The sequence below is a fragment of the Agelaius tricolor genome, unplaced genomic scaffold, assembly GCF_023055355.1.
Source record: "Agelaius tricolor isolate 1412-34295 unplaced genomic scaffold, bAgeTri1.0.p SCAF_6, whole genome shotgun sequence".
NCBI lineage: Eukaryota > Metazoa > Chordata > Aves > Passeriformes > Icteridae > Agelaius > Agelaius tricolor.
In genome coordinates, this window is record NW_027269266.1 from 36,987,146 (window position 1) to 37,013,833 (window position 26,688).

At 38.1% G+C, this 26,688-nt stretch overlaps 1 protein-coding gene across 5 annotated transcripts in view; it reads left to right on the forward strand.

Moving 5' to 3' along the window:
• RARB (retinoic acid receptor beta) overlaps positions 1–26,688 on the forward strand; it is a 320,463-nt gene that overhangs the window by 17,456 nt on the left and 276,319 nt on the right. The window contains exon 1 of one of the 5 annotated variants that reach the window (XM_071429375.1): positions 19,530–19,654. The exons of the other annotated variants lie outside the window; for them this stretch is intronic. The gene's annotated coding sequence lies outside the window, so the exon portion shown is untranslated. Of the gene's footprint in view, positions 1–19,529; positions 19,655–26,688 lie in introns of those variants that run through there. 5 annotated transcript variants of the gene reach the window in all.

Here is a 26,688-nt window from a genome sequence, read left to right on the forward strand (position 1 = left end):
AGTAAAGTTTAGATTTTTGTAGGATTTCCATAGGACAACTGCTTTGTGGCCTCCAGGGTGTGAATACATACAAAAAAAGTCACTCTTTAAAGTTGAGAGTATTTTATCTCTTATTAAATCTGAAAAAAAGATAGCACAAAGCCAACATACTTTTAATAATATTTTGTATTTCCTTCTGTAATTGTTTAATGGAGTTAATATGAATACTTTAGCTATAAAGCTGGACAGCTGCAGCAGGATGTGATTTAACCAGGATACTGACTCTTCTTTCAATACACTCTGGCAAACTTTACAATATGCAATGTTATGAAAGTCCAGTCATCTGTCATGTAGCTCTCTCATACACTTCCTTCATTTACAGTTATTTATCCCTTTTTGTTTTTCTTCTTTAAAGGCCAAGTTGAAATTGCTCCTCAGTTCTTGGCTATGATAAAATTCTGTGCAAGGCAAAAACCTTCAAGAAGTTTTCCTCTTGTGAAAGATGCTAGAAGTTGTGGATGACAAAGGGCAGCAGTGTGTAGCTGTACTATATTTGCTCACCACATCTTCAATACTGCTAAACCACTGCTTTTTTGAAGTTCAGTCTTTTACTTCTTGGATCCAATATCTGGTTTAGATAGTTTTTGTCCCAGTAAGGAAAACATGGAATCACAGAATGGTTTGGATTAGAAGGGACCTGGAAGATCATTTTGTCCCACCTCCCTTGTCATGGGCAGAGATGCCTTCCACTAGATCACACTGCTCAAAGCCCTGTCCAGCCTGGCCTTGAACACTGCCAGGGATGTGGCATCCACAGCCTCTCTGGGCAGCCTGTTCCAGTGCCTCACCACCCTCACAGTTATGAATTTCTTCCTCTGATTTAAATCTGCCTTTTTTCAGTTTAAAGTCATCACCCTTTGTCCTGTCACCACATGCCCCTGTAAAAAGTTCCTCTGCATCCATCTTGTAGGCCACCTTTATGTACTGGAAGGTGCTCTAAGATCTCTGTGGAGCCTCATCACCTCAGCTGTCTAAGCCTATCATTTCAGGAGAGGTGCTTCAGCCCTCTTATCCTCCTCCTTCTACTGGGGGCCCTGGAGCTGCCCACAGTACTCCAGGTGGGCTGAGAGTGGAAGGGGAGAATCAGTTGCCTGCTAGTCTGCTAACTCTCATTTTCTGGTAGAAACTGTTTGGATTTACTTTCTGGTCTTCAATGTGCTTGTGAACTTCTGTAACAGTTTATCATTCTTTGATGCATTGCATTTAGGCTCTGGACTTAAGAGTATTGTCAAATAAACACAGCAGAAGGAGCTGGCTGTTCATGAATGGGAGAGTACTGTATTTATATAATAACTGTATGCTGATGATACAGAGAGAATATGAGAGTTTAATGCATTTTCACTGCCATTGGGTTGACCTGATGATCTGCAGTGCTCTCTGCAGCAGGAACATGATGTTGGGTGTGTTGCTTTGTGCCATGCTGGAGGCACCAGCTGGGAGAGCCAGCATCCCAGCCAGCTCCTGGGGATGTCCCATGTGGTGTGTGCCAGTGGGACTCTGCCAAGCCTTAAATTCTGTCTCAGCAGCTGGGACAGGTTTGTGACTTCCAGTCAATTACAGAACTGAGTACTGTCTCTCTTCTTATAAGGTGCTGTATTCTGCCCCTTGGTAATTGTGTGGTGCCCGGAGCTGTGTATCTGGGAAGGCTTGCAGGGCTTTTGCAGGCCACCAGGTTCAGTCTGGAGACAGCTGGCTATAGCAAGCAAACTGTGATAAATGATAACTTGAAAAAAACACACATGTGAGGTCTTGAATGAAGTCAAGATTGAAGTAATTTATTCTCAATGATTTGAAGAAAAAGGCAGCTCTGACCATTTTAAAAGAATACCTTATAAACTCATCTTCTAAAGATAAAAGCTATCAAGCATAAAACCATGATGTTACACCAGATACCAATTACTGTGGTTTCTTAATGCGCTTGTGTTTTTTTTGTTCCACATTTATTAAATATTTAGATGTTTAACTGTAGATATTTTTAATCAAAATCAGAATTTTCTCACAAAATGGGTGATTACATCATTTGCACATTTATATTGTAAGACATTTTAACGATATAAGCATTTTTTCATTTAGACAGCAACCATAATAAATTGAAATAAAATTCAACCTTGATTGATGTTCTATGTGTCATGTACAGGGCAAGTCCCATCTATAAAATGTGGTTTGCCAAGGCAGCAATATTAGTAGCATTTGAATGTTTTTCTTATTAAGGAGAAAAATGGTCAGCAACATCAATACCGTCTGCTCCAAAGACCATGGTAAATGGAAACTGCCTGCAGCACATTTGAATTCCTCACTGTATTTGGGATGAAGGTATGATGCAGGCAGTGAGAATTTTTTTTTTTCCTTGAAAATTAGGATAGACTATTACAGTTCTTAGGATGAAAGAGAGAGGCTGATTACAACATAATGGAGTGTACCATATTCATCTCTTTGAAATATGCCCTCACTCGGCCTTTTCCATTTTACAATCGATTCTCTCATTCCCTTAATGAACCTGTGCGTTCATGAGTCTTCCTTGGAAGTATGCACATGAAGTATTACAGTAGCAGAGAGTAATTGTCTGACAAGCAACTGCAAGTAAAGTGTCTCTCTTGTAGTCTTGTTCAATAGCATTATGGACCATTAATGCATTGGATCAGGTTCCATATTGTTTTGTTAAAAATTATGCAGCCATATTTTTCTTAGCTGTTTGTAGTGTTTCTGGAATGGTAGCTTCAGAAAACTAGTTCAGCATCCTCTGGCTCTACTTCTTTGCAGAGCAGTACATATGTGTAAGAGATGAGCTATCAGTAAGGTACTCCTGCGAAGTCAGCTCATTGGTACCAGGTACTGAAATTGGATACATTTTAATTTTGGGTTAAAGGAGAGAGGAAGGCCTTTTTGAGAAGAACAAAAATGGGTAAAGTTATGTAGAGAATTACTGGAGGCACCATCAAAATGTGGTTTTTAAAAGATCAAATACCCAGTATGTGACTTTTCAATTTTTGGCTTCTTTTGACTATCAATGTGATTACATGTTGTAAGAAAATACTGTGAATTGTATTGTGTGTTTTGTTTGTGTGTCTTCACATGTATTTTTGGATGTATTTTTAGTATAAACATAGATTGTTTATATAACTAACTTATAACTAATTTCTATTGTTCATAACCGTGACCAACATGGAAATATTTCATAGGTGGTTGAACCATGTATGTGTGTATGTATAGTTTTATTATCAACTTACAGCTGCTAACTGGCTGCTGACCTTTCCAAGTTGATACAAAATATGAAGCCACCCAGTGGGTGACACTCAAAACCACCAAATACCCTGGGTGGTACCCAGGATGACATGGTGAGCATAGAGCCTGCTCTGATCACACTGGGAAATCAGGAGAGCAGGGAATGTGGGATGGACTGCTGCATACCCCAGTCTCGCTCTGTGTCCAGAGAAAATTTGTAAACCCCTGAAAGCCTTTGTAATGGCAATTTCATTGAAATTCTAAGCATTTGATGTATTGCCACCAGCACTGATCAGATAAAAGTGACGATGAAATAAAGATTGAGCTCAGAGAGAAGCAACGGTTCTGTCTGTTATGTCAAAAAAGATAATTTGTCATGTTAGGAAGTAGCATTTCCTTTTGATTAGACCAAAGCCATTGTCCTAAGGTGTGAAAATGGCCTTGACCAACAGACCTGTTCTGGTTGTGAACTGTTGCTCTGCACCAGAGACAAAACATAAATAAAACAAACCTTAACTTTATAATACATAAAACAGAGGAAACCGTTAAGTTTTGGATCGCACTAGGCCTATTAAAAGCTTGTGTATTACCTATGCAAAAGTGTTTTTCCTTCCAAAGTAACAAAACCTCTCCTTTTCAAATCATCTTTCACTTTTGGTGAAACTGATGTCCCAGAGCAGTATGATCCAAATTTTTCTGCAAACACTTCACTTGCCTCTTTTCCTTAAACCTGATTTATAGAACTATGGACCTAGTTAGGTTTTAGGTACTTTGAATTAGTGTAGCTGACTCCCTGCAGATGAAATCGGCTTTTTCTTTTTTTAACGGAAAACTAGGAGCACTATATCCCTTTGTTGTTTGTTTCATTAAAGGATCCTGCAGTTAGGTGTCAGGATGTTTCACTGTGATAGGAATTTCATCTGTAATATTAGGCTTTAGCTGAAAATTGGAGGTGGTGGGAATGTTTTGTGTTTTAAGTGTAAGAAAAAACCTATGCTGACAAGTTGCCATTTTTGTTGTCTGAGAAATTGTTGTCTGAATGGTTGAAAATTTCATCAATATGTTTCACCTAGTTTATTGTCAGTTCTTTATTCTGTAGTTGGTACTGTTTGCACAGGAGTGAGACTTCTACCAAGCCAAGAGCTTGGTCTTACAGTAAGTGGTTTTACCTGGAGGAGTCCCAAGAAGTGCACAGCAGAACCTGTGCTAGGACGTTGGCCATTGCCTGCTTCAGGACAGAAACTCTGCTTGTGGTGTTTTTGTAATGTTTCAGCATCTTCATTATCTCTCCATTCACGTAGCAAACGTGCCCTTCTGCTTCCAGCATCTTGATGTATGAATTGACTGAATCCCCATTCAGAAAGCATATGTTCAGTGGGGGAACTTAATGTGTGTCTTTGGTGATGAGATCCAAGCCTCAGCTCGTGTCAGTGGGACTGAATGTGTATTTAGTTGAGTCTATCCATGAGTGGGAATGGGTTCACGCTGAAAAGGCTTTTTAGTAATGAAGAATGAAATGATCTGTTCAATACCATATTGTACACTCTTTAGAGAACTTGGGGATGAGTTTTTAACCTCTGTTACTGCTGAAGGAGAAGGAACTGTTTGCTTGTCTCAATCTGATCAGAACTGTATTACAGTAAGTCCTTAGAAAACAGTCTGTGAAGAATCAGTATCTCTGTCCTGAACAATTTCAAACCTGTGATGCAACAGCTTCCTGGGAGGGCAGCTGGGAAACCTGATCCACATCCTTGTGAACAATTTGTATCAAGTGTTATTAAGAAGACTTAGGGAGACTTTTGGTTAAGGTCCATCTTGCAGAAGATTCACATGGGCTTAGATAATTCACATTTTGTATTTAGCAGATAGCAGGAAAAAGGAACCATTATTTTTCTCCAGAAATTCCAACAATGATGTTCAAGAATCAAATGCACTATGACTTCCTTATTCTCTCCAGAGAATTAAAAATACAGTTATTTTAGTCTCCAAGTACTTTTAAGTTGAGAATAAGTTAAAAGGCTGTATTTGTTCTGTTATTTGTTTTCTGATTTTTATTAGTTCATAAGGGTCGCGGATTTTAAGATTGTTACTTTGCAGTCACAGGGCTGATAAACTTAATATTTAAGGATGTGAATGTTAAGTTGTAGCAGCACAATAAAAACTGTAGACCAAGATTGGCAGAGAGATGGCATTTCACTAGATGAAGTCTGAAAGACCAATCTATGTTTGTAAAGTGACAGTTCAAGGAAGAAAGGAAGCTACATATTTGCAGCCAATGTGACTTTTACATCCAGTTTTTACTAAATTGATCCACTCTAGAAATGAAATAATGTACCATTCTTTTTCTAAAATATTCAATTCAGAATTTCTTCCCTTAAGTGTTTTATGATTGCACAGTCTGCATTTTAAGTTACCGGATGGCTTTGCTTCTCAGTTTCAGTAATGTTTGTGGTTTGCTGCCTACACTTGTGATGCTTTAAAGCTCTTGCTGATAATGAGTACTAGAGAGGTGAAATGTATTCCCTCCTAGGATATATTCAGATGCTGGGCTTATAGCTGGGCTTATAGCTTAAAGCTATTTTAGATTTAGAAGGCTGTAAGATAGAAATGAACTTATGATGCTGTGCTTTTAGAAGAAAAAGATTCCTATAGAAGTATTTCTGAATAATTGATTCTGGTGATTTTAGACGGACACACAGTAGCTAAAATAACCGAGGACAAGCTGTTTGTGAAACCATGGAAGAAATTCCCTCCTCAAAAAGAGACAAAGAAAAGCAGTGAGAATGGAGTGTAAATGTAGCACTTGCTGCTGTAAAATTGTGTCTGACCCAATGGAGCAATATGGGACTGTAGGCTGATAACAACTTAGTGTACCAAAGAACCTGCTGAAATCGTGGGAATGGAAGTGCTTTCTTTACAATCTTAGGTGCATTTGTGAGCTGGCATTTAAATGGATACCTGTTTGTGTGGGATGCATGTGAGCTCTCAGAAGCATTGCTGTTTGCAGGCTTTTGAGGTTAGAAGAATGCCTTTTGGGACAAATGGCTTTTCAACAAAAGGAGTGAACTTCATTTGTATGTAGTATTTTAAGCTGTCTTGTTGCCCCACTTTTAGTTTGCCCAACTAAGGACTGAGAAGAAAGAAAATGTATCAGTTGGTGGTGGAAGCAGCATCCAGACAGGCTTAGTGAAATATTGTAAGAATTTGATGTTTCATATCAAAGCATAACCTCTCCTTTCCTTGGTTGTATTGCTGCCTATTGAAAGGGTTTGCTGGATCACAGGATGTCTGTGGCCCTTTTCTCAGTTCAGAGTAGGATTCTTCTGGGAAAAATGGCAAAGAAAGGTGCATAACATGATAGAATATAATAGATTGTTATGAGCCTTTCTACAACTAGGTCTAATGAAGTAGGTACAGGTACAGCTAAAGCTAATCCAGACTACTGTTTTGTGTCAGAAGACATTAAAGGGCAATTTTTTTTTCCTCTAGACTTTGAAAAAGTTTTTACCCAAAACTGCTCTCCTGTAAGAAACATTTCAGAATACAGAATGGAGGAGCATGAGGCAGACTTAGTGGAACTCCTCCTTCTGCAGGAGTTGTGGTACAGTGCAATTCAAAAGTTTTGCTGTCTTCTAGGGTGTGTGCCATGCTCAGAGCCACATGGACGCTTGGAACTTGGACATCATTAATGGGAAGATGTAGAAATACGAGTAGCAGGGTGAATGTTACTAATACTGCTTTTATTTAGCAATTCAAAAGATGAATAAAGGGAAGGTATAATTTGTGGATGATAGAAAATGAGTTGGAGGAATGGTGAGGAACACTAGGGCAATATCTAGCAAATCATAGGGAGCAGGCACTGTGGTGGCCAATGAAATTTTGCAGCTAACAAATCCAAGTAAAAACTTCTGAATACATAATTTGACCTAATTGCATGTTGCTGAATATTAAATTGACTACATTTGCTGCAATTGAAAAGCTGGCAAGTTAGGCTGTTGTCTGTCTCTCTAGGAAAAAACCCAAATAAAAAGAAGGTGAAATTAACAAAAAAAATTATAAAACAATGACAGTATTTTCTAGTTAGTAGTTATTGCTTTTTTATAACAATGTTGTTTTATAACAGGGATTATTTGTTTTGTTGTGAATCACTTTTAAGAAAATAGAATGAAAATAGAGAAGAACTGCAGGATGGGCAGAAGTGCTTTGTGGCATTGGAAGGAATTTCTTGTGTCAAGGTACTGAAAGAAATAAAAGCAGCATAGTTAAGTTAGAGGATGAGCAGTCAGTGGGGGGGTGTGTATAAATAAATCATGCACTTTAACTTACAGCAAGAACAAAGAACTACACTGAAAGGCAGTAAATGGAGATAACTGATTTAAACAGGGTGGGCGTTTTTTATACAATGCATAATTAACTTTGGGAAGTTGTGACAAACTAGATATGTTGGTCTGAATGCATAAATTCAAAAAGGAAAACTGACATTTACATGGCTAATTAGAATAGATACAGTAACAGAAGTTAGGGTGAGTATCCCACCACAGTGATTTAAAGCATAGTTATATGGAAAAAAATCTCAAGTGTACTATGGGTAAGTTATTCTGTACTTGTGCCTTATAGAATGCCCTCATTTTCTGTGGTACTGTAGGCATTGTTAGGACCAAAGGTTACATTGATAGACCACAGCTCTTCTGGGTCTGACTTTCTATTTTGACTGTTTTCAGTTGTTTTTTTCCTTTCTATCTTTTTTGGAATTCTTATTTTTTATGCAACTGCAGGGCAGAGAAAGTATGTAACTCTTCTGTGAATACCTAAGTCTCAAGCTTCTAGTAATTCAAAAGGGGAGAAATGGCAAAAGCAGAAAAGATTATTTTTTTGAAGTGCTTATTCACAGAAGAAGACTTATTTCTGAATAATGAAAGCCTCTCAAATATCTAGTGATACATTATTTATGTAATTGAGAGTGTATTCATGGAAGTGCCCTCAAGAAAAACAGATTTTGAGTATACCAAATAGTATGTTCCATGAAGGATTCACTACACAGTTGTCAAAAGTGTGTTCCAGGATGGAGTGAGTACTTTTATGTATTAACTGACTATGGATTATTTTTTCCCTTCACAGGAAAACTGACAGTGGTTTGGATGAGTCTTAAATCCTGGACTGTGGTGTAGCTTCTGTATTCTGAAACAAAATAAATACGTGGAACTTATTCAAGTCCACTAGCTGTTATGAATATATATGCTTCTCCCAGGACAATGAGCACAAGCAGCTACTGCCCATTCATAAATATCTTATTCTTCCTATATGTAATGGGACTCCAAAGACATTCCTGTTCTCGTGGCCAGAGAAAGTGCATATATTGTGTAGTGTATAGTTATAGTTTATGACATTTGCTTTTGTTAGGATTTCTTCTGGGTAATCAGCATTTCAGCCACAACTCGCTTTATTTGGAAAATGCAATCCTAGTACAGAAGCATGTGATTTTTTCTTTTTTCTTTTTTTTGTGAGAGAAAAGCAGTGGAGTCACAAGCACATGATTATACTAAAAAACTGGTTGGGAAATTTGTGCAGTATGGAAGTGGAGGTGTGTGACCTCCCTGAGCATAATGCTGCCCATAATTGCTTTGTAGAATTTTATCACTGTAGCAAGGTTGTAGCTTTTTTAGTGTTGGAAGATCTCACATTTATACAAGGTGAAACTATTGCTGCACAGCCAGCCCTACTTAAACACATGTACTGTTTTCTTCTTCAATATTAGTAGAAATTAGCTGATACTGAATTCCTCTGCTTATTCAGTGCAAGGACTGGGTTTTCAGCTCATGTATGAAGTCAAAGTCTGACTCCATTTACATGCCTCTTTTTCCTTTGCATGTGCTTATGAATAAATAGAAAATATACCTTACTGCACAGAGGGTTGCCTGTACTGAGACCCTGGGGCTGATCAGCTTTAGCAGCTTCATGATTTTCTGTCCTTCAAATACAGTGTCTGCCTTTAGCTTCAAAATGCCAGGTGTTTTTCCCTTCAGGAGGTGACCATAGGTGGGGCCCTGTGAAAACTGAAGGATGCTATTGCAAGAGGTGATGCTGTAAATTCTCCTGTGTGCATGTGCAACTTCTTTTAGCTTAATGGGAAGCTATGTGCTCACACTGACGATGAAATAGAGTCCTTTGTTAATATCAAAGAGCCAATCAAGAAAGATTTTTTTTATACAGAAAGCCTCCTGCTGCTTCCTGAAAAACTTCCTTTTGTAAAGCACAATGATAAATAATCTTACTTCTTGGATCATTGTATTTCCAAGGGATACTGTTTTGTACTGCTGCATTCAGTGAGACTTCTGAAATTCAGCTGTGTTTGATCAGATGGGCCAGAAACTCTGGGAAATATGATGTGCTGGGCTGCTTCTTTACAGGCTCAAGCACTGGATGCTTTAGCTGGCTAGTTCTCCAGCATTTGTTACTTTGACCTGCCCTTCCAGCTGCCAGACTGGAAGAATAGCAAGGGTTGGGCTTCAGAGGTATTGCAAATACAGCAGGGCATGAAGAGGTACTGACACGTGATCCTGATGAGTGCTGTGAGATGATCTTCAGATCATCTTTTTCTCATCAGACAGAAATTAATTTTAAATAATTGCTTTTTATTGGCATGTAAATTTTTTAAAGAAAGGCAAATTGCTGAGAACTTCCCCTTCAAGAGTTTAATTTTTTCTCAAAGATAAAATTACTGAAGATATGGGGGAGAGCACTTTTCCCCCCTTTTTTGAGGAAGTTTTAGTGAAAGACATTACTACTTAGACTGTTTGGTGAAGGTATTGGGTTTGTTATGCCAGAAGCAGGTATTGCCTGATAAACTGGAAAGAGAGGAAATTGCAACCCTGTTCTAGGGCATTTACACAAGAAACCAATTTTAAGCTCACTCATTCCTCATTGGTTTTAACAGAAGTTATCAAGGACTTAGCTGTGACTGTTTAGGTGCTCTACTGGTTCTGGCCACGTTAAAGTGATTTTTTTGTGACAGAGTACTCCAAGACTAAAAAGCCTCCTTAATACAACTTCTCTGAAAAGAGCACAATGGAAGCATGAAAAAGGGAGGAAAGTGCCCAAGTGAAGACAAAGGGATAGTTATGGGAGGTTTTGTTTTGTTTGTTTTTTTTTTTGGTTTTGTTTTGTTTTGTTTGCTTTTGGGAGCCCATGAATATTTTTGTTGCATATTATTTTACTGACATTACATTTGACTATGGGCTTCCACCCACTGGAAACTCTGTGTTGCATAAAATGTACATAGAATTTACTTTCTTTCTTGTTATTAATAACTCACCTTACTAAAAATGGAAGACCTTACTAAAAATGGAAGGCCTTACAAAAAGTAATTTGATTTTGGCCACTTGCTTGTTTTCAGGCACATTTTCAGTTGGCTTTGGTTTCTTGTCCAGAAGTCATCAATGTAAGGTGAAGTTTTGTAGGCCTTTGGAATGCTATGGGAGTAAAGTACACTTCTGGAAATGAGGGTCCAAAATTGTTTTCAGTTACAAAGAATACCCTCCAAGTTTCCTGAGAATGTCAACATTAATATTTGTCATTGAAAAATGCTTGTTTTTTCTTTTGTTGCTGTTGCTGATGTTAAAACCAAGCTTCTATTACACTGTCTGGTATCTTTGAATTACCATAATCTCACTACAGTTATCTGTAATATTCCTTTGTAACTATTAGTGGAAACATATTTTTTGTGATACCTAGTAGGGTGTTTAAAGTTAAATTTTAAGCTCTTTTGGGGAATGCTTTGTGCTTCTCTAAATGGGAAGAATTTATGTAATGATTTATGTGATTGGGGGAGTTACCTTGTGCATTTTTTAAATAAGCAGTAACACAACTGATTAAATATTGGTTGTGTTGGCTGGGCCATGCCAAAATGACTTGAAGCTTCCTTGTCAAATATGTGAATAGTCTTTAGGTGTAAAATAATGATCAATACAAGGAATTGAAAGGCTGCTAAGATCAGAAGGAGCAAGCTAACTCAACTGAACAAGCTCCTTTAGCTTTTAGTGCTATATTTGAAAGCACAGAAACAATTTTATGTGTTTCTCTTAAGTAGCTTAAGGCATCAGAATCCATGGCTACTGATAGTTCTGGCCTTCAGGTTTTAAGACAAATCTGAAAAAAATTGTTTCCTCTTCATGTGTTAAGGGAGGAACAAAGAGAGTAATTACCTGCATGCCCTACTTCTAAATAATATATCTAGAACATGTTATATAATATAATATGTAATATAGTATTATTATGCATATTATTATTGTGTAAACAATGTATGTTATTTTCCCTAGATTTGAATCTGGCTAGGTCTGATCATTTCATTTATGTTAAAGGTATTTTTTTCTAGTCTTGGTGCCTTGACAGTGTAAAGGCACTGTCAAGGCACCAAGACTAGAAAGTCTTAAGGATCCCTTTCTTCTACTGCAGTGATGTAAAGCAGCCTTATTAATACAAGTAAAGATTTGGCTTAAGGTCTTAGGTTGTAATCTCCTTTGTGTTTAAAAGTATTTGCATCCTTTTTCATGCTTTGTCTCTATTAAAGAACAGTTTAACAGTGGGAAGGAGGCACATCATTCATTTGCTCTGAGGCTAATATTGCTGTTTCCCTGCAAAAATGTAATTTGTGTCACTGCATATTGTGCTCTTAAATAATATTTAATTCTGTGACCTTGGTTCACCATGCCTTCCTGATTGTCCATTAACTCTCATCTTCTAGCAGAGGCAATCTGTGCTGCACTAATACAGGGAAAAAAATGCCTGAAAGAGCTGAAATAAGTATCAAAAATATGATACATTGGATGTTTAGCTCCTTATGTACTCTTCCTTTTACTAATGGTAATTAATGCCAAGCAACCTAAGACACAAAAGTCAAGAACTGAAACTGGGGGAGGGAAAGGACTGGGAAAGAAAGGAAAAGGATCCTTTTTGACAGGCACACACCAGGAAAATGCAAGGTTGAAAGTACTGTGTCAGGTTGCATCACCTTACCATGCACTTGCTCTCATTCAGCAATTGAGTTCAAATATGAGCACTTTGGGTCTGTTTCATTTCCTGTCACAGCAAACCAGCTTCCATCTTTGGTTGTAGTATAACACTTAGAGAACCAGAAGTGGTAGTAATTTTAGAAAAATTGGGTTATCTGAACAAGACATCAGCTTAGTACTGATTTCTCCTTCCACCTGTGAAAATTGGGAGAGATGGTTCAGACAGCATTTTCAATGAGCTGCAAGAAAAATTTAAATTAAATTGTGACTTGAATGTAGTTAAAATAATTAGGAAGGCCCCATATGCTTTCTTGCAGAGGATAGCTCTTTGCATGGGTCTTCTTATTCTCATCTCTAGATGGCTTTTTTCTGTTTGTTTGGGTTGTTGTTTTTTTTTTTTTTTCCAGGCAGTGGAAATGCCTGCACTCACTAATGAAAGTCACTAATGATGGCTTTACAGACTTGTCTCTAGTCCAAGTGGTTCCTCCCTTGGTGATTTCCCTTCTCATGGGCTTTTTTTTTGGCATTACATGGAGTGCAATGGTTAAGTTTTTTTTCTGTACCTGTTAACACTTCTAATTCCTTTTCACAACTGCCAGTTTTCCAGCTTTGTGAAGCTCTTACTGTAGGCAAATGTGGCACGTTTGGGGCTCACTCTAAGATTTAAAACAAATTTTGTGTCAACATACTGCTGTTCACACATATAGAGCACTATTTTAGGCCTACAGTGTTGTTAGGGATGAATCCACCTAACAACAAAAAGGTGCGGAACGTTTGGAGGGACAGGCTTAGAGCTGAGCTGAGCAGTGTCATTCACTGAAAATAGTTTTAGCTGTTTATCTCAAGTCAGCATTTGGTCCTTATTACCAGGTTTCTCCATGCTTTATACCTTTTACAGCACACTATTAGTTGCTTTCTAAGTGAGATCATTAGTAACTTGTCACAGCTCACTCTTAAGAGACATGTCAAATGCCAGCTCTGCTTGTTTAGTGTATTTGGCTTGCTTGGCAGGTTCTTAACCACAGGGTGCAGGATTTTATTCAGACAAATTACTGAGCTTTTACATTGCTCAAGTTGCCTTTAGGAAAGGGTTTTACTGAAGAGATTTGACTTTCCTACCAACTGTTTGACAAATGTATAGCTGGTTCGGTATTTCAGTGCTTATTCTGAAGTGAATGATTACTATTTTGGAGCATGTTATTTCCTTACAGTGGGATCATTGATGATTTTGGATTTTTCTTTTTCCATGCTAAATAATGCTGTACTGAAGAGCAAAATTATTAGATGCATATATAGGCTGTCTATTTTTGCTGCAGTTTATTCCCTTTCCTTTGATGTGTGGGAAAGCCAGTTGAACTTCCCTTGGAAGCTGGATGCTGTGGGAACCCTCCTGGTGCTCTGTTTGTTATTGACCCTGGGTTCTCTTCTGTGCATTTCCAGGAGTTTCTCACCTGAATCTGTACAACTGATTAATTAACAATTCATTGATAAGTAGCAGGTGCAACTGTTGATCCTGAAGGGGCCTCAGGGAAGTGAGATAATCTATTGTCAGGACGTGGATGCTGGCTATGGTTCTCTCCAAGCTGGACATTCCCACTGGTGGGAGGGGGATGCCTACTGCCACTGCTCACAGTGGTGCCACAATTGAAACACATCCAGCTTTCCTAGTCAGAAACAAGTGAAGGAGAATTAAATTTTAGTCCAGAGGTTTTTAGAGTTGTTGGGCTTTTGTGTCTGAAGGGGGAATTGGAGTGAGCCTGCAGGAAAGTGGTGCCTGCTAGCACATGGTGTGTTACTTGCTGCAGATGTTACAGAGGTGTCCCAGTCCAGGGGACAGCTGTAGTTCTGAAAAGGATGTGGATTCACACAATCTGCCTTGAATCCATATTCAGCCCAGTGTGTTAATTATAGCTGGCATTTTCACAGTGGGGTTTGGTTTTATCTACTGTATGGTTTTCCACAGTGCTGCTAAAATCCTGGTGGCTTCAGAGCTTCTCTGCATGTCACTGCATATTCTGATTTGAGCTGCCTCTGACAGGTACAGAGTATAATAACCCATGTTTGATGCAATGAGCAGGCATGCCTTTTGGGCTAGATTTCTATTTCCTCCCTATCCCTATTGTAAGCAGAATTTGCATATTTAATTCTTTTCACTTAGTGAAAAATATATCCCTTCAGGTTTGACAGCTTCCCAAAGAATATTTTAGATTTCCCACTCTGATTGTGGGCCATATGTTAGAACTAATTATATAAATGAGACATCATAGAATTGTGACATGCTTAAATGTTCAGTGCTTTAAAGACTTATGCAAGTGCATGCTAGCTTGGGTAAGTGCTGGAAGAAGAAAAGAGAAGCTGCAGGTTTTGAACAGATGTTAGCAGCTTGGTAGGGCTATCCATTGTCTTTATCTCTCTATAAGAGGTTGCTGACACTTTGAAGGGTATGGCAAACTACTCTGAGCTGCCATAATGCAGGAAAGAAAGAATTTCCTTTTTTACCTATGGATGTGCCAGAGATTCATTATATATTAAGTCTTATGAAATGTGGGATGCAGATAGCCTCATTTTGCTGTTGGAAGTAAGCACTAAATGTGTGGCTGTAGCTGAATGTTTCTGCCCTTTTTTTTTTTTTTTTTTTGTGTGTGTGCTGTGGATGTTGCTCTGAGGCAGAATGGCTCACAGGCCTGCCTTTTATTATGAATTCATGTTATTGTGGGTTATATTATTGGGAATTAACTGAAAGAAAAAAGGTAAAGGAAAAAAAGAGAGTTGGAAGGTCAGAGCTGTATACTGGAGGCTTAAACACCAAGGAAGAAATTTTATGAGATACGTGTTATTAATGTTAACTGGACAGGTATTATCTCTAAAGTCAATTATACCTTGAATAAGTTTTCAGTGTAAAAAAAGCTTAGTTTGTACTAACACTGTCATTTTTTTTTTGCTCCAAGTCTCAGTGATGCATAGAATAGTAAAGACAGTGTCACAGAAAGTATACTGTACAAAAGTTTTGTCTTCATAGTTAAAAATGAAATATGTATGCAGGTTATGCATGCCGAGCTGGTGAGCCAGAATTATGTCTGTAAGCTATTTCTGTCTATTTAGCTTTAATGCTGATGCATATTTAATTGCTTGGCCTGTTTTCCCTCAGCAAGATGTGGCTGTCTTGCACTGCAGTCAGTGCCTGCAGTGTGCAGCAGCCCAGTTTGATGTTTGTCCTTGTGCCTGTGCAGTGCGGCGTCCGCGTCTGCGAGCGGCAGGAGAAAACCAAAAACTCTGCCCTGCTCTGCTCTTCCAGGGGTGTTTCTGTGGAGGGCTTCCCTGTGGGACTGTAAATGGAGACATTTACAATTTTAATGGCTGTGTCTGTACTTTCTATGCTGGAATCATATACTCTATTTTCCTCGTGTGTGTAGAGATAAACTTCTTCAGCACGATCTAAATTGTTTTATGTTGCTTGTCTGCTTAAGTACAGAAAGGTTTTTCTAATTTAATGCATTAAAAAGTTGGTTTTTAAATTATAATATTACTTTTGGCTTTCACTTTTAAGACCTCACCTACACTACTTTCTGTATTTCTTGTCAGAACACGTTTGGATAATGGAATCACAAGAAGCAATTAGTAATAATTGTGTTGAAAGATTACTCTGCATAGTTAAATCTCAGATGCTTTGTCTATGAAAGATGAGAATCATTTAACTTCATGTGAAAAGGCACCCGTGGTTTGTGAGTGAACTTTGAGTAGCTGCTTCACATGAAATAATTTTTTGGTTTTACAACCAAATTATTAATTCAATGTAACAGCTGAGATGGTTAGTACAAGTAAGACAGGAGGGAGCAATAGGAAAAAAGCTCTGGATTCTTGTATCAGCAGAAAGGTATGCGTGAGCAGGAGAGGAATCTTCACGATACCAGATGTTTATTAGCTTGTATTCTCTAGTCACCTAAAGGAACTTTTTAATGCTGGAGATACTGAGGAACTTTTTAACTTCTTTTTCTGTTGGATGTGTGTCCTATTGTGCTGTTTGCTGTAGTTTGTGTAATACTGAAAGTGCTTACTATTTTATCAAAGGATAGCAGATTGTTTTATTTTAAATGAAGAAATCCCTTCAGATTATACATTTTCTGCTCAGCTGCAGATTAACAGTTTTATCCAGTCACAATTGTGGGATATATTGCCAGTAGATAATTTGTTCCCTCTGTGTCTCAGTCATGCTTATTACCTTCATCTTATTATATAGTTTGAGCCTGTGAAATGATTTCTTAACTGCACTTAAAGATAGTTTGTGTAGACAGGAAAATTACTGCTCCCACCCTCAGGATCAATTTGTAATGTGCTTTTATAGAAATATTATGTGCTACACTTTAATATTGTTCATAGTCCAGAAGATAATTGCCATGATGAGTCTTACTTAATCATGGTAAAAGTAGAGTCCAGATGGAATTTGAAGGAAAAGGTACTTAATTAGCTGTGCTGTAATACTGCTGTCCTGTCTCCAACAGGACTGCTGGTGCCCTCAAAGATGTTTCTTGCATGAAGGAAATATTTGGTTTAGTACAGCAACTTATTGAACATATTCTGGTGGGGTTTTTTTTGGGGGGGGAGTGGAGAGAGCAACCATGAAATGAAGATCTAATTTTTAAAAGAAAAATAAGAAAGGGCCACTGACTTGGAAAAAAATCACAAAGGGAGAGAATAGGAGAGAAACCTAAGTGGAGAAGTAAAGGAGAAATTGGTGGATATGCAGGCAAAGAAACTGAGGAAGTAAGGGAAGAAAATGAATTAGTGTAGTCTTAAGACTGAAGGAAAAAAAAAAAGGAGAATTATCAGAATACAAAATAAAATGAGTTCTGAACTCTCAAATTTTAGGCGCCTAAATATGTTGCTCTCATAACATTGGCCTGCTTGTCTACACTTTTTTCCATCTCCTTTTTCCCTCTTCTCCTTTCACCTATGCTGAAAAAATAGTTTGCTAGAGTGAGACCATGACAGGACTGAGTGGTGCAGCTCAGAGATGTCTCAGCAGCTTCAAGTTGACTCACTTATATACATTTACTTAAGTTCCTTAGGAGATCCACTCACATAGATTTATTTATTTCATTATAATTCATAAATAATTATAAATAAATTATAATTTATTTCATTATAATATTTCATCATATCTGTCAGCTTTATGCTAAGTTAAAGCATCACTGGAGCCTCAACAGAGCACACCTACCTCCTTTTTTTTACCTGCATCAAATATCTGTATGTGAAAATAGAGAAACCTGATAGCCCCATAATTAGGTTGCCAAACATGGTTCTTACTTCACCTTTTTTTAAAACCTCTTCACCATTCCTGTGGAATCAGTATTAGGCTTTGAAATATTGTCACAAGCAAGCACAACCTTCACCATCTGAGCTAAACCAAAATGTGTAGGGGCAGAGATAGACTCCAGAGGGATAAATACGGAGCAGAAGCGTGGATTTCAAGTACCTTGAAATCCACCTTAAAGTGATTGGAAATTCTCATTACTTAATGACTTTGGAGGAACAGTAGGAAACCTGTGTTGCTCTGGCACTGTTAAGTTCTGCTAGCCTCATTAATAGTTGTGAATTTTATTCCTATTTAACATGAAGACTCTCTATACTTCCTGGCAGCATGAATGAAGTAGGAGCAGTAGTAATCTGAACCCGAGGTCCATGTTTGAGAGGTGCCCACATGGGTGGCATTGGTGCCAGTGTGCAGGACAAGGCTGCCCTGTGCCACAGGAGCTGTGGTGTACCTGGGCTCCCACAATTATAACTGATTTAAGTGCTGCCATTAGTGCTGCTGTCAAATGCACTGATCTGGTTATGGTACTTGGCATGATTTTCTTTTTGACTGAACTTCTCTTTTTTTAATAGGTATTTATATTTTGTTTTATTCAGCTGGCACGTATTCTACATTATGGAGAATAATGTTCAGTTTGATTGATTTGTTTCAGAATGGATCTATGCATAATTTTTCCTTCTGTATTTAGCCTGTTCAATGTGAGTCACTCCATTTAGTGAAATCCTTTATTTCCTCCTGTGTCTGTGCATGTGTGTGCCAGCTTTCCCTGGCCTTACCCTCAGTGCCTGTTGTGGAGCTTGCTGAGGTTGGTCCTGGTCCCTGCAGTTTAGTGCTCTCATTGCAGCTCTGCAGAGTCACCACAAACCATGCCTTGCTCCATGCATTCATTCTCTTTGACATCTACTGCTTAAAAGTAGTTAAATGTGAATACCATAACAATTTAATACAGTTAACACATTGCTCATCCTTTAACACCCCAGGGCTTTGGGTCAGCACTTTGCAGGGACAGATTGTGCCACTTGTACAGGCTTTGAGGACATCTCACTCCTTTAAAAGTCTTCCTGAAGTTAATGCAGCTCCATGTTGGCCTGAAGAGCCTCTCTTAGGGTTGGTTAGCTTAGTGCTGTAGGTTTGGCATGCTGCTCTCAGCTTCCATTGTTCAGGGAGATTTGCTCTGCTGAAATATGGCTTAAACTGTACACTTCATAATACATTTAGGACTAAGGCTTACAGCAATTTATTTTTAATAACTTCCACCCTTTGTAACTGTCCTGCCAAGAGCTTGGCTTACTGATGTCCAGTCTTCTCCAGGCTCTAAAATCTGCATTTTTGTTCCCGTAATAATGGTTTTAATGTAAGTGGAAACATCAGTCTTGTCTTAAATCTTCAAAATTAAGTATAAATGTTATCTGTTGGTTTTCATAAACTTGAATCTTTGAGATAGTACTTGGCTTTTTAGCCAGCACAAGATGTTTGTAGTATATCCAGAAAGTACTTTGTCAGAAATATCAAATGATGAGCTATGTTAAAAGAGTTTTAAGTATTAGCATGTTGTTGTAATTGCAGTTACAGTTTTAAGCTCTTTTGTTAGCTAAGTAGAGTATCCTTGAGAGAATATGATGTAGTACAAGTTACTTTCCACAGGATGTGATTTGTCCTATGATTATTATTATAAATTATTATTAAAAATGTTGTTTTGAAGTTATGCCCTTTTGCAGACTGTCTGAGAATGCCCTTTTCTGTAAAACCACACCCTGTGTGGGTGCGATGCCTTTATTTAGCAGATCTTTTGTGTCCATTTCCTTCTCTGGAACATGGAGGACAGTAGCACCCAAGGGCATTGAGGGAAAGGAGGAGTGGGAAGCTTGGACTGAACAGGCAGAAAGAGTTTTGCAAATTCCTGCCTGGATCTTAGGATGGCACCCATAACTTCTGTTTCTGTCCTGCAAGGAGAACAGAGCGTTTTCCTTCTCACCTGGTTGGGGTCTGGAGGACAGCAACGTGGTGGTTGCTCCCTGTGATCTCCTCAAAGAAGGCTGGGTGTGGAGCCTGAAGAATCAGTCCTCCTCTTGATGTGAGTAGTTGTCACTGTAATATAATTTAATAGAAATTCTCCCTATCATTGAAAAAAAAATCTAGAAAATCACTCAGGAAACACTTAGGAGAGAGAGCTTTTTTGCTTAGGGTTATAGAGTTAGATGCTAAGAAATAAGAAAATAACAGATTTAAGGTGTCAGCAACTTGAATTCAGTGCCCATGAATGAGGCTATTGGCTGCAGCTGTAATAATTTGTTAACAAGAGTGATGAACTGGGTGTTTTATTGTAGGTCATTCAGATCTTGAGGGCAGACTACTGCATCTTCTCTAGGAGAACCCTCTGTGTTTTCATTCACATATTTTTTCTGCAGAAAAAGGATTCGGCTGCTAGCTAAACTTGGATACATGGGCAAATTTTGGTACCTCTGAACCAGAATTTTTGAGCTGGTTGGATAAACATTCCATTTTGCCTACTCACAGTAGATAAATGTGAGTTTTTGACTGACATACAAAGTATACATTGGCAGCCAAGCAGTGACTTGTCTGGTATTTGCATCTGTTGGACTGCACCTGATTTGATGTCTTCTATTTATATATTTTCCTTGGTTTCTTTATTTTGAGTAGATTTAAAGACGCCAACCATAAATGCACTGAACTGCAAAATTGTGGACTAAGAGCTTTGGACTAAGGAATGTGAAGATGAAAATTTTTTTCAGAGTTTTGTTAGTTGCTAGATGCTGAATTTGTAATGAAAACAATGAGGGTTCAGGATCAACCTTTACTCTTGGTGCATGAGTAAAGCACTAGACTGTAAAGGCTGATTCTTGACTGAATCAGTAATAACAATAAATAAATAATAAGAGCTGTAGAGTGGTGTTGAGACAAGGAATCCTGTGTCTGTTTGTGTATTTGTTTGCATGATGAAGTCTCTGTATTCGAAGATTGACTTGTCTAGAGAGGCTCTTTTTTTGGCTGAAACAAGCCTTTGATATTTTGAGGAAATCAAGAATTAATTCTTTATGCTGAACTTTGAGAGATGCGTCTAAAAACATTACTTACCTATCCTTCCCAGGAAAATAATTCCACTTTTGAACAGGTACCAAAAATAGAATTAGCCCTAAAAATACAATTAACCAATTTCAGTACTGCATCTGGGAGGCCTGCTCACAGTCAAAACCAAAACTAGACTTGTTTTACTTTAAGGACCAGTGTTCTCATTTTGTGGGAAGGTGAGGTAATGCCTTTTTTTATGCTTATAAATAATATTGAAAACCTAAAATACAATTCAGATGTGTAATAGCAATATTAAATATTTAAAAGTTTGAAAAATTTAATGCATTTAAATATTAAATACATGTGCTGGAGAACAAATTGCAGGGTTGAGTACTTATGTCAGTAACATGTTTTATTTGAATAGCTCATGTCATTTTTGTGTGAACAGTGAAAGAGGTGTTGAGTGTATATGTGATGTCAGCACTGTTTTAAGTCATGAAGACTTTTTGAAACTGATTACTTATTTAACTATGAGGTGAACAGCATTTTTTTGAAATAACAAAACAGAAGTTACCCAGTTAATAAGAATAAAAAAGATTTGATTGCTGTACTCTGGTTAGGGGATTTTTCCTCAAAAGGAAAGTGCTTTTGCATTTCTCATTCGTGGCTTTACTTTTGTAGGAAAACCAGGGGCAAATTAAAACCTGTGTGCATTTAATTGTTGTAAATCATCTTACAAAAAAACGTTGACCAGCAGAGGGCTTCTGTCCCTGGGAAATAATCCCTCACACCGATATTGCCAGGGAAGAGCAGCTTTAAGCACACACCTTTCCACAGTTGTTTTCCTTCTCTCATTGTCCTGTGGACCAGCCAGCCCTGGAGAGCTGTGCAGGATCCTGTGTTGTCCTTTGCTTCCCTTCAGGCTGTACGTGATGCAGTCTCATCTCCACAGGGCAGGGGAAAATTCAGCCCCTCTGCAGTGGCCCCCTTTTAGTTATGTTAAATGTTTGTGTTGTTGATATGCAATTATGAGGACAGGGAGGGATGCTATGAAGATTTTTGGGGTTCAGACTGTGGGATGAATACCCTGTTGGTGGTCAACTTATTAAAGAATCTATAACATTTTAAACCAGAGCAAAGCTTTATTCTTTAAACCAGAGCAAAGTTTATTCTTTTTGTCCAGCACAGAATGGCACCTGATGATAAATCTTAGTGCATGGTAATCTGTGCCTTTAGCAGTGTGAAAGGGGTACACTGATGTGGGGGACACTCAAGCAGGTTTCTGTAATGGCAAGAGCACTGATCCTCCACTCTGCTAGAAATATATTTCGAATCTGTCTTGCTGCCTCATTACTGAATATTATTCTTGACACATAGTTTTGCGTTTTACCTGGCAGGCATTAGTCTTTCTTTTGGCTAGGTTTTGCATTCTTTTTATCTGCTGTATCTAGAATTCATCTCTGTTGCTTACTCTGTAGCCACGGTGTGCTAAACAGCCTTAAGTCAAATATTGCCACATACACCTCTCTTCTTAAAATACCATTAACTTCGCTTGGTGCTGTGAGCCACCCAGTCAGAACTAAGCTTTTCAGCTGGGTGACTGGCAGCATATGGAGAGACAAACACTTTTGGACACATTTGGTTAAAAAGATAGTGTTTGTTCTGCCTTTCTGTGTTCAGCAGTGCCTTTTTTTCCTCGGCAGAATTGGAAGATAATAGGATTTTAAAGGGTGAGTAATTGACCGACAACCACTTCCAGCCGTAGCATTTTTCTTCATATTGTGTGGCCTCAGTGCTTAGGTGAGGCACAGCCTGATTTCTTATTTCCACAGCTCACTGCACTAAATCCCATGGCAGCTTGGTTGTTCTGCTGGCAGCTCAAGGGAAACAGAAGGATACATAACTGGCCTGGATGGTTTGGCTGGTTGGTTGTTTCTTAAATTTGGGTGTTTGTTTTAGTGGCATTGTGTATCTCTAAGAATAGCATGCACTATTCAGATGTTAAAATTGAATCACATAGATGCAAAATGGATTTCTATTGTTGATGCCAAAATTAAATATTTTCAAAATCCCTTGTATTTTAATACGTCCTTTTTTCTTTCCCCTCATCCAAAAAACCCATTTTTTTTTGTTGTCATTTTGGTGCAATTATTTGTGTTAATTGATGATGCCTGGGCTGTAGAAAAAGGAAGGCTGGAGGTTGTAGATGCTCAGGAGCACAGCTGAGTAAGGGCTTTTGCAGCTGAGAGAGGTTTGGGAACCTGGGAGGAAGATGGCAATAGCAGTTTAAAGCTTTGGTTGTCATGGGGGAGGTTTGTGAGAAAAGGAGTCAAATGCTTCAATCAACCAGGAGGGAGTGAATGAATTCCTATCTTTTTTATGAGGATTAATTTTTTATTAGATGGTAGTGACTGTTTTCATTTGGTCTTTTCTCCTTTTTAGCCTTTTTTTCCCAAGCTTCCCTCCCTCTCTGCTGCCTCTTGCTTGAGCTTGAATGGTTCTGACACTAAATGACCATTTGATGAGTCTTTCCTCACCATCCCCCCATGTCTAATTTACCAGGGAGTGCTCTTGATGTGGGTGGTACCCCTCTCATCAGGGTTTTAGACAGACTCAGCAGCTCACAATGATGCCCATAGGCAAAGGGCATGGTACCAAAAACTTGGGGAAGCTGTGCCAGCACAGCTCAGACTTAGCTTAAAGTGGTCCTGAAATTTTGTCTGGGGGTTCTTCCTGTAGCTTGGGAGACTTGCTTAAATATATTTTAGATTAATAGGTGATCAGTATAAAGCTGCATTTGTTTATATTAACTTTTTAAAATGGTATTTGCATATATAAGTTATCTTAAATATTGAAATGTGTCCTTGGGTGTTTTTGCATCAAATTCTAGAGACCAGTATAAGGCATGCAGATAAAGGGCTGCATTTTTCAATGAGAGCAAAGGGCACCAGAAGTTACTGATAACATCTTTTTTTTTTTTTTTTTTTTTTTACATTTGCCATGTCTGCAGAAGAAAATGACTCCAAAAACAGAGCAGTTTGGTGCTTTCTGATAATTTGGTTCCTTGTGTTCTTTGTTTTGGCATCAGTTCTGATGTGTTCTGTAAACAATCCTTGATAATATAAGGATTTGTAAGAGTTGCAGTGATTTTAGTGCATCAAGGTTTTAGAAACTCTTCTCAGATTGCTCAGTTGCTCTGTTATGAATTTTGAAGATTATACTGGTGGTATATGCATTAGTATTATAATGCATATACCACCAGTATATTAAATGCAATGTGAATATATTTTGCCTTTTCTGAAGAGATTTAGAATAAGCAAAAGCACTTGCAAGTGAACACTTGAATGATTTGGTGGAAAAGAACCTAAAACCACCTTATTGCAAAAATGTATAGCAGCTGAACTTTGTGCATCACTCACCTCGGTTACTAGCTTAGTTTAAAAGGTCAAATAAATTAAAAGACAAATTAATGTTAACATGTTGGTGAACTACATACTGACTTTAATTGTAACTGTAAAAACAGATACCCTGAGGCAGATTTAAGCAGTGGCAACTAACATTGTTATGATAGCCTCAGGAAGCAAGTGTAACAGACAGGATGTTTTGTAATAAAACTGTAAAACAATTAAAATAGCTGCACAAAGGATGCTGCTTTTTAGCCTGTCCAGAGGAAAGGGCTGCAAAGGGAGTGTCAGCCAGTCACAGCATCACAGTTGTTATAAATTGCCATCTACTTTTGGAAGGGGCAAAAGATGGATAACAAAGTCGACAAGTAAATACATGCTACATAAATATGCATAAATCCATTACCATCTGCCGCATTGTCCAATTTGACTGGGGTGTCTACCACATAAATCAGTTTAAAGCAGTTTCCCTCCAGCAATATTTTCTGTAATGAATGGTTGAAAGATCTACATTCTTGGGTTGTGACTGTAGTTCTGGTATATAATATGGAAAATACCATATTTACCATTTTCTCAAAAAAAAAAAAAAAGCTGTAGTTGAAAGATTTATTTGACTGTGCAGCTACTAAACTTTGCATTAGTCTTTGGAAGCCAAGCCAGGAAGTTAAATTATCAGGCTTTTTGCTTGGCTAGGAATTTTTAGTGGTTTATTTTACACAATCGCTTCTGTGGACATTAAGTAAAGATTAGAAATATCAGTCTGCAAATGTGCTGGTTTTGTATCCCAGCATTATGGTCATTTAAAATGATAATTTTTCATGAAGTTTCATTCCTTGCTTGGTAAGCAAACATAGCTCATAGTGCTGTTGTTTATTCTTTGCGTTGTCACTGTGATATGTCTCAGTTGAGGTCCCAGTAATTTTATTTTTCTGTCCTGTATGTGTACAGCACACTTACATTTAATCTTTTATCCAGATGTGGCCTCTGTCTCCTTAGACTCAGCTTGTGCAGTTTTCCTACATCCTGTTCTGGATTTCTCCTAATAGCTGCAGCCATGGAGCCCCTGTGCTGGGCCGTGCATTCATCTGGGCTTGGTTCCTTTGACACAGAGGCTGCCTTACCCTGCTCTGGCCATGGAAAAGGGGCCCCAGTGAGAATGGGACTCAAGACCCAGCTGGCTTGTCTTCTGTTTTATGGCATACCAGATAGATTGCACCAGGAGAGATAACGTTTGTGTGTTCATTCTTTAGTGCAAGAAGAAAGTATTACAATTTCCTTGTTTGTTTGCTTATTTATAGATTAAAGCAAAAGTGGTGAGTCTTTTTTTTGTACACTGATATTCCTTTTTTTCTCCCCCACTCCATTCCTACTCTAGAGATTTCTAATTATTACTGAAAAATTTTATAGTATTCTGATGAAGAGTATATATTAAGACTTTACATCAAGATACTCTTTCTTGTGGGAGGTGTTAAAATGCTCATTTGGCATGGAAAAAGATAAATTTGGAGTTTTGTTCTTATAAAGAAACTGGCCTGAGATTGTATATGCAAGAGCCTGATAACCCATCTTCTCTCTGCAAATATTTGCCTCCGTTAAGTCAAAGGTCAAAAATATAAACTGCCTGTCAGGTTAATTCAGTGGAGTTTTGTAAATCACTTAAGTATTTTTGAGTCTGTATGGCTAGGTGTCCTTTAGTAGGTTAGGAATCTAACTTTGCATTTCTGTTTTGTAAGAAGCACAGGTTTGTAATGTAAGAAAATCACAATACTGTAGTAAAATTATTGTAAAAACAGTTTATAGGTAATACTGAAACATTTCTTTTACATGGTAGAGATTCTGTAGTGTTAGAAAAACAGCTTCTAATAAACACACAGCTTCACTCCTTAATGGAACAGAAATTTAATGTTAAAACTAGAAACAAATCCACTTGGGAAAAAAGTGTGTAAGTGTGAGATTCATTTTCACTTCAGATTAGCTGCCTTAAAGATAGGGCATCACACATAAGCTAGTTATCCAGCCTTTCAGCTCAGGCATGGAGGGGAAGGGTTCCTATAGATAAGGGCTCATATCATTTAAAGAGAAGTGTCCAGTAAAGGTGGGATATGTTTCCCCCGGGAGGGCATACAAAATAATATGGTTTTGTGTCTGTAGGGTAGTGCATGAATCTCAGTGTGACATTTTTTGTGTACGTGAGGGGGAAGGGAACAGTGTGCTCAAAATGAAAAAAAAAAAAAATCTACATTTTTAAGGTAAAATATTAATCTACAGCATGCTAATTCTCAGGTGAGCTTAGTAACAGCTGGGATATGATTTAAAGTAAAGATACTTGTAAAAACAAACAACCCCCTCACTTAAATCCACACCTTAAGTCTCTGTATCTTCTTTATTGACATGAAATAATAGACCAAAGTATAAAGGTTTGTTTGAGAAAGGCTGCTTTCTGATCTAAAGCTACTCTTTCATCAGTTCTGTGTGTTGGATGCGTTCCTTTGAGCACATTTTGTATGTGTTTAGAGGAGAAAAGATAGTCTGGCAACTCTGTATCGAGGCAGGAAACCTATTTCCAGAGCTGCCTCAGGCTTCCTGTCCTGCTAAGGAACTGATCCTGCTAACCAGAGCTGGGGGAAAAAAAAAAGAAGAGGAAAAAACCTCAGGAACTTTGTTTTAGTATGCA